This window comes from Mandrillus leucophaeus, unplaced genomic scaffold (assembly GCF_000951045.1).
Source record: "Mandrillus leucophaeus isolate KB7577 unplaced genomic scaffold, Mleu.le_1.0 Scaffold569, whole genome shotgun sequence".
Classification (NCBI taxonomy): domain Eukaryota; kingdom Metazoa; phylum Chordata; class Mammalia; order Primates; family Cercopithecidae; genus Mandrillus; species Mandrillus leucophaeus.
Window position 1 is genome coordinate 350,053 of NW_012106130.1, and position 6,474 is coordinate 356,526.

Genomic DNA, 6,474 nt, shown 5'->3' on the forward strand with positions numbered 1-6,474 from the left:
TTGAATATTCAAAGGGATAATTGATAATATAAGGTGAACTGAAAGCGGGGGGGGGGGTTGGCAAGAAAGGACAGTAAAGAAAATGGCCTTAGATAAGCTTATTTTCTGCTTTGAAACAGTAACCTTAGGCACTCAGGCAATGCAGTAGCATCCTAACTAGTTTCCCTGCTTCTTTCCTTGCAATATAGACTATTTTCAATATAGTAGCCGTGTCATTTTCTGCTCATAACTCTTCAATGGCTTCCCAATTAACTCAGAATAAAAGCCAGTATTCTTATAATGGCCTATAAGATCCTTCACAGTCTGTTCCTCCACCCACTCCTTTAACCTCACCTCATTTCCTAATATTTTCCCTCTCAGTCACTACCCTTCAACCACAGAGCTTTCCTTATTATTTCTGAACACATTAGGCACAGTCTTTCCTCAGGACCTTTGCTCTTGCTGTTCCCTTTCCCAGAAACATTCCTTTCCAGATACCTGTACAGCTTGCTACCTCATCACTTTCAAGTCTTTGCTCAAATGCCACGTGCTCAATAACCACTCTACTTGAAAACATTACTCCTCCATCCAACACTTTTATCTTACCCCACTATTCTCTGTAGCGCTTATTACTTTCTAAATTACTATGTCATTTGATTTTGGTGATGATGGGGCTGAAGTGGCATCAGTATATTCTATTATTTTATAATCTCCTGCAGCGTGCAACTGCTCAGTGGTGCTCAGAAAATGAACGGTTGGGTTAACTCAGGCTGAAGTTTCACCAGACACAGGTAAAGGGTTTAGGGTATGCTTCTCAGTATTAGCTGAAATTTAGTATCTATTACCTGGCAGAACTTTAAAAAATGGCCAATCTTGAGTCAGTAAGTAATTCTCCCAAGATGTGTTGATTGCATCATTTACATCATCCCTGCCTAGAAGGGTACACCATATGTTGATATGGTGACGTCCTGGAGGTTTTTACTCCCCTTTCCTAGACAGTAATTTCTGTTGCAATTTCTTATTTTTTCTCATCATATCACAAATCTGAGACCCCAAAGTATCTCCTTTTAGTTATGTATTATACTTAATTAAAATATAAACTCCATAAGAGCAAAATCCAAGTGACTTTGCTTAACACTGTGTTCCTAAGACTTGACACACAGAACTTCAATACTATTTTAAAAAAATGAATAACCACCATTAGTAAAACATGTATGTGCCAGGTACTGCTAAATTATTTACACAATTTTGATTACTTTTCACAAAGAGCACTACGTCCTATTAAGCCAAGTTTAGAGACAAAGCAGGATAATCCTCAAGACTAGTAATTTGCCCAAGGTGACGTTGCTAGTCAATAATGTAGCCAGAGCTCTACGTAATGTCATACTGATTCTAAAATCCATGCTTTTAATCACTATAGTAGGCTGAGTTTGTGAGGAAGGCAAGGACAGAGAAAAAAGAGATAGAAATGAAGTACGTGAAAATTTTAGGGAATACATCCTTATTTTATGATGTTTTAGAAATTGCAGCAAAGCTTTTAAGAGTCCCTTTTGGCCGGGCGCGGTGGTTCACGCCTGTAATCCCAGCACTTTGGGAGGCTGAGGTGGATGGATCACGAGGTCAGGACATCGAGACCATCCTGGCCAACATGGTGAAATCCCATCTACTAAAAATACAAAACTTAGCTGGGTGTGGTGGCATGTGCCTGTAGTCCCAGCTACCTAGGAGGCTGAGGCAGGAGAATCGCTTGAACCTGGGAGGCGGAGGTTACAGTGAGCCGAGATCACGCCACTGCACTCCAGCCTGGTGACAGAGTCAGACTCTGTCTCAAAACAAAAAAAAAGTCCCTTTCACAACTAGAGGCTTGAGGATTTCACTCTTCGGTTCTTCCTTCAACAGAATCACGTTAAAATCATGCTCAACCTACATATAACCTATGAGTTGACAGTTTCTCTCCTCTATTGGTTGGTATGTGTTCAATCTACAGTTGAAATATGGGTCTTTTACTCATTTGCAAACTTTTACTCATTTGCAAACTCATTGCTATCATTAGATAGCAGTGTAAATAATCTGGTTTAAGATTTGCTATACATACAAATTCAAGTATATTTTTAAATATTATCTATTACAATATTTTGCCTGTATTAGGAATAATATAGCTTTATTCTCCATCTTATTTATGAGAACAGGACTGGATTTATAATTCTTTTATTCTTTTGCAAAGCAAACAGAAATAGAACCTATGCTTTTTTCTCTTGAGAATTCAATTTTGCTATCTTTGTTGTATATGTTTCTGCAGGCAAATATCCTTTCATTCAACAAATATTTGTGGTACGTCACATGAAGCATTCATTCTAGTGGGAAACAACGAATAAACAAAATATATTGCAAATGGTTTAAGAAAAATAGATCAGGGTTAAGGGAGCAACATGGTGGTAAGGTGCCATCACGTAGAGTTCTGAATTAAACAAGACAAGACTTAAGCAAAGACCTGAAGAAGTGAGGGTGTGAGCCAAGCAGGTACTAAGGGGGAAGAGGATTCCAGGCAAAGGGACAGCAGTGCAAAGGTCCTGAGGCAGAGGCATGCTTGGTATATTGGAGAAACAGGGAGGGAGGGTAGAATGGTGGGAAAAGGAGAAAGTAGGGCTGGGCTTGCTGGCTCACGCCTGTAAATCCCAGCATTTTGGGAGGCTGAGGTGGGTGGATCACGAGGTCAAGAGACGGAGACCATCCTGGCCAACATGGTGAAACCCTGTCTCTACTAAAAATACAAAAATTAGCTGGGTGTGGTGGCAAGCGCCTGTAGTCCCAGCTACTCAGGAGGCTGCGGCAGGATAATTGCTTGAACCTGGGAGGCAGAGGTTGCAGTGAGCCAAGATCATGCCACTGCACTCCAGCCTGGCAACAGAGTGAGAATCAGTCTCAAAAAAAAAAAGAGCAAGCAGTCAGTGATAAGAGGCCAGAGGTAACAGGCAGTTTACATATGGCCTAGTGGATCATGGCTAGAACTCTGGCTTTTATTCTGTTTTTTAAGATTGGAATGATACTCTCTGACTTTTTAAGGGATTACTGCACTGTATGAGATAGCAAACAATGTGGAAGCAGGCAGAGAAGGGGAAGATCAGTCAGAAAGTCTTTGCCACGGTCCAGATGTAATGATGGTGGCTTGGACCACAGTGAATGTGGTGGAGGTGGGTTAGAGAGATCAGATTGTGGATACATTTTGAAGATAATGTTGGCAAAATTTGTTGATAGAGTCAATGTGAGATATAAAAGAAACAAAGATGATTCCAAAGTTTTTAGCCTTCACTCGAAGAATGGAGCTGTCACTTCAAGAGATTGGGAAGATCTCAGCAGGACTTGTTTGGGGTGGGGGAGATTAAGAGTTTGGTTTTGAATACATTAAGTTGGTGATGCCTGTTAGAAACTCAAGCAGTGCTATACAGTAGGCACTTAAGTGTTGGCCTTGTGTTCAGAGGAAAGGTGTGGACTGGAGATTCAAATGTGGGTTTCATCCAGCCAGAGACTTGAATGAGATTGCCTAGGGAGAGAGAACAGAGGAGTGCAGGTTGTGGCATTTGAATCTTGGGCCACTCCGGCATTTAGAGGCTGGAAAAGAAGGAGAAACCGGTAAGAAGTCTAAGGAACAGCCATTTGGGAAGGAAGAGAAGCAAGAAAGAAAATGAAATCCTGGTAGGTAAGATAAGGAACTCTAGGGAGAAGAAAGTTATCAGCTGTGTCAAATACTGCTGACAAGTGAGATGAAGACTGAGAAATAAAAATCAGGCTTGAAAACATGGATGCCACAGATGATCTTGAACAGGTTCAGGAGTGTGGGAATGAAGTCTGTGGGTTCAAAAGTAGAAGTGAAGATAAAGTATTTCTGTAAAGGAGAGCAGATCAGACTTTTGGTAATGTGATTTTATTTAAAGACAGAGTCTTACTCTGTCACCTAGACTGGAGTGCAGTGGCGAGATCTTGGTTCACCACAACCTCCGCCTCCTAGGCTCAAGCGATTCTCCTGCCTCAGCCTCCTGAATAACTGGGATTACAGGCGCACACCACCACACATGGCTAACTTTTATATTTTCAGTAGAGATGGGGTTTCACTGTGTTGGCCAGGGTAGTCTCAAACTCCAGACCTCAAAATGATCCACCCGACTCGGCCTCCCAAGGTGCTGGGATTACAGGCATGAGCCACCACATCCGGGCTATTTATTTTTTAAGACAGGGTCTCCCTCTGTCGTCCAGGCCGAGTGCACTGGTGTGATCATGACTCACTGCAGTCTCGAACTCCTGCACTAAAGCGATTGTTCAGCCTCAGCCTCTGGAGTAGCCAGGAATACACGCAGGCATCACCATCCCTGGCTACTTTTGAGCAAATGGTTTATACCAATTTCAGCAGACATCTAGTTATCAAACAAATTAGTAGTAATTTTGCTACCAGTTTTCAAAAAGTTTCTATGTAATATTTGTTATTTGTTGTACTCCTGATGTTTGTCTTCAATGGATTCACTACAAATGTGTCAGAAATTGCATGTTAAGATGCTACCGAATTTTTTTGTTTTCATCATTTCAGTCACTGGCAATTTTTTTTTTTTTTTTTAGTTGCTGATACTTTCATTAAATAGGCTTTTTATTGGTCTGCACATCTCCACAAACAGCAATAAGCTTTACATCTGGCAGGTGGATGTGACAAATAAGATTATACAATTAAAGTTTTTTCCAACCAGTTGTGATTTCAGAGCCTTTCTCCCTACATCATTCCATCTCTTCATTCTATTAGGTCTAGCAGTATTGTAACTTCTTGGATACCAAATAAATCAGTTACTTTTTATTACTGTTTATTTGGAGAGGGTCTTGTTTCTTCTGACTTGTTTAGTATTTGCCTCTTCTGTGTTAATCACGTTTATGTTTATCACAATTCTTTGCATTAAACTAATGTTGCCTTACAAAGAGTTTAGTGCAAAAAAAAAGTCAACCAATCACCCGAATACCACCACTCTCAACTAACGGTTGTTTGGTATACTTGACGTTTCTCCTCTCAATGTGCCTGCAGCAGTACATAAAATCAAATTTGTAGCAGTTTCACTTAACACACCTCAGGACTTTATTCACATCCAGAACTTGCACATGAATTTTCTTTAGCCAACGGACTTCAGCGAGGAAAAAACAGAGCAAAAAGTGAGAGATAAAGAGAGGGTGGGGCAGGGCACCGATGGGCATGGAAAACGTTAGAAAGGGGTAAAAAGCCGAGCGCTGTGGCTCACGCCTGTAATCCCAGCACTTTGGGAGGCCGAGGCGTGAGGATCGCTTCAGGACAAGGGTTCGAGACCAGCCTGGGTAACACAGCGAGACGCTATCTCCGTAAACACTTTTTTAAAAAAATTAGCCGGGCGTGGTGGTGCATCCCTGTGGTCCCAGCTACTCAGAAGGCTGAGGTGGAAGGATCCCTTGAGCCCCCGAGGTCGAGGCTGCAATGTGCCGTGATCGCGTCACTGCGCTCAGCCTGGACCACAGCGCGAGAGCCTGCCTCAAAAAAAAAGGCGGGGGGTAGGGTGGGACAGAGAAACGGTTCAGCGCTGTTCCCAAGGAACTCATCTCCCTAAATCTCCAGTCTCAAGCGCCCCTTTCATTCCCTGCCCCGAGCGGCGCTCCCGGATCCGTGCAGGCATCTCCGCTGAGGGCCGCCCTGGCGCACGGCTTTCCGCCTTGGGCACAGAACCCCTCAGCCCTTCCTTTTAGCCGTTTCCGGCCGGGACAGCACGCACGCCTTCCCGCCTCGGGGCCAGGGTGAGACTTACGTCCAAAGGGCGCCCGGCGAGCTCAAAGCAGCCCCTGCCCCGCGGAGGGCCAGTGGCGCGCGCAGCGTCCGGTGAGGGGCAGCGGCTCGGGCTCAGTTCCGGCTTCCAGCAGCGGCCAGAGGGCGCCGCAGCACGCTCCCCGCTTCCTAGAGCGAGGCTTCCGCGGCTGCAGCCCAGGCAGCTCTTCGGGAAGCGTCCGCCCGTGGTCTCGCCAAGGGGTTTCCGACCTCCCCGCCCGAGAGCGCAGGGGCGGGGGCAGCGGCCGGAGAGCTCGCACGAGAACACCCCCTACCGCAGCGCCTCTGGGCGCACGCGCAGCCGCCGCAGCCTCCCTTATTTAGTTCGCGATGGCTTCCCTCGCGCCCCACCGTCCTCTTCCGGAAGGCGGCTCCCTCCCCGCGCAGCCCGGAGCCCCTAGGATCAGCCTCGAGCAGGCGCCCGAGCGAGACTATCCCTAAAGAGGAACGGCGGTGGCCGGACTCGCGAGTGAGGAAAAGAAGGAAAGCGCTGACGGGTCGCGAGGAGGAGAGCCAGGCCTCAGAGGAGAACAGAGGCCGGAGCCAGCCGAGGTTTGCAGAGGGCGGCGTTCCGGACCCGCGCGGGGCGGGGAGGAAGGCCGAGGGTAGGAGAGGAGGGGCGCGGCGGAAACTGCCGAGGTTTCCCGAGGGCGGCAGCGTCCGAGTTGCCCGGA

General features: G+C 45.9%; 1 protein-coding gene across 1 annotated transcript in view; it reads left to right on the forward strand.

Annotated features, from left to right (window-relative positions):
• The first annotated feature begins 5,592 nt into the window (after positions 1–5,592).
• WAC (WW domain containing adaptor with coiled-coil) overlaps positions 5,593–6,474 on the forward strand; it is a 97,002-nt gene continuing 96,120 nt past the window's right edge. The window contains exon 1 of the mRNA XM_011998339.1: positions 5,593–6,352. The gene's annotated coding sequence lies outside the window, so the exon portion shown is untranslated. The remainder of the gene's footprint in view (positions 6,353–6,474) is intronic.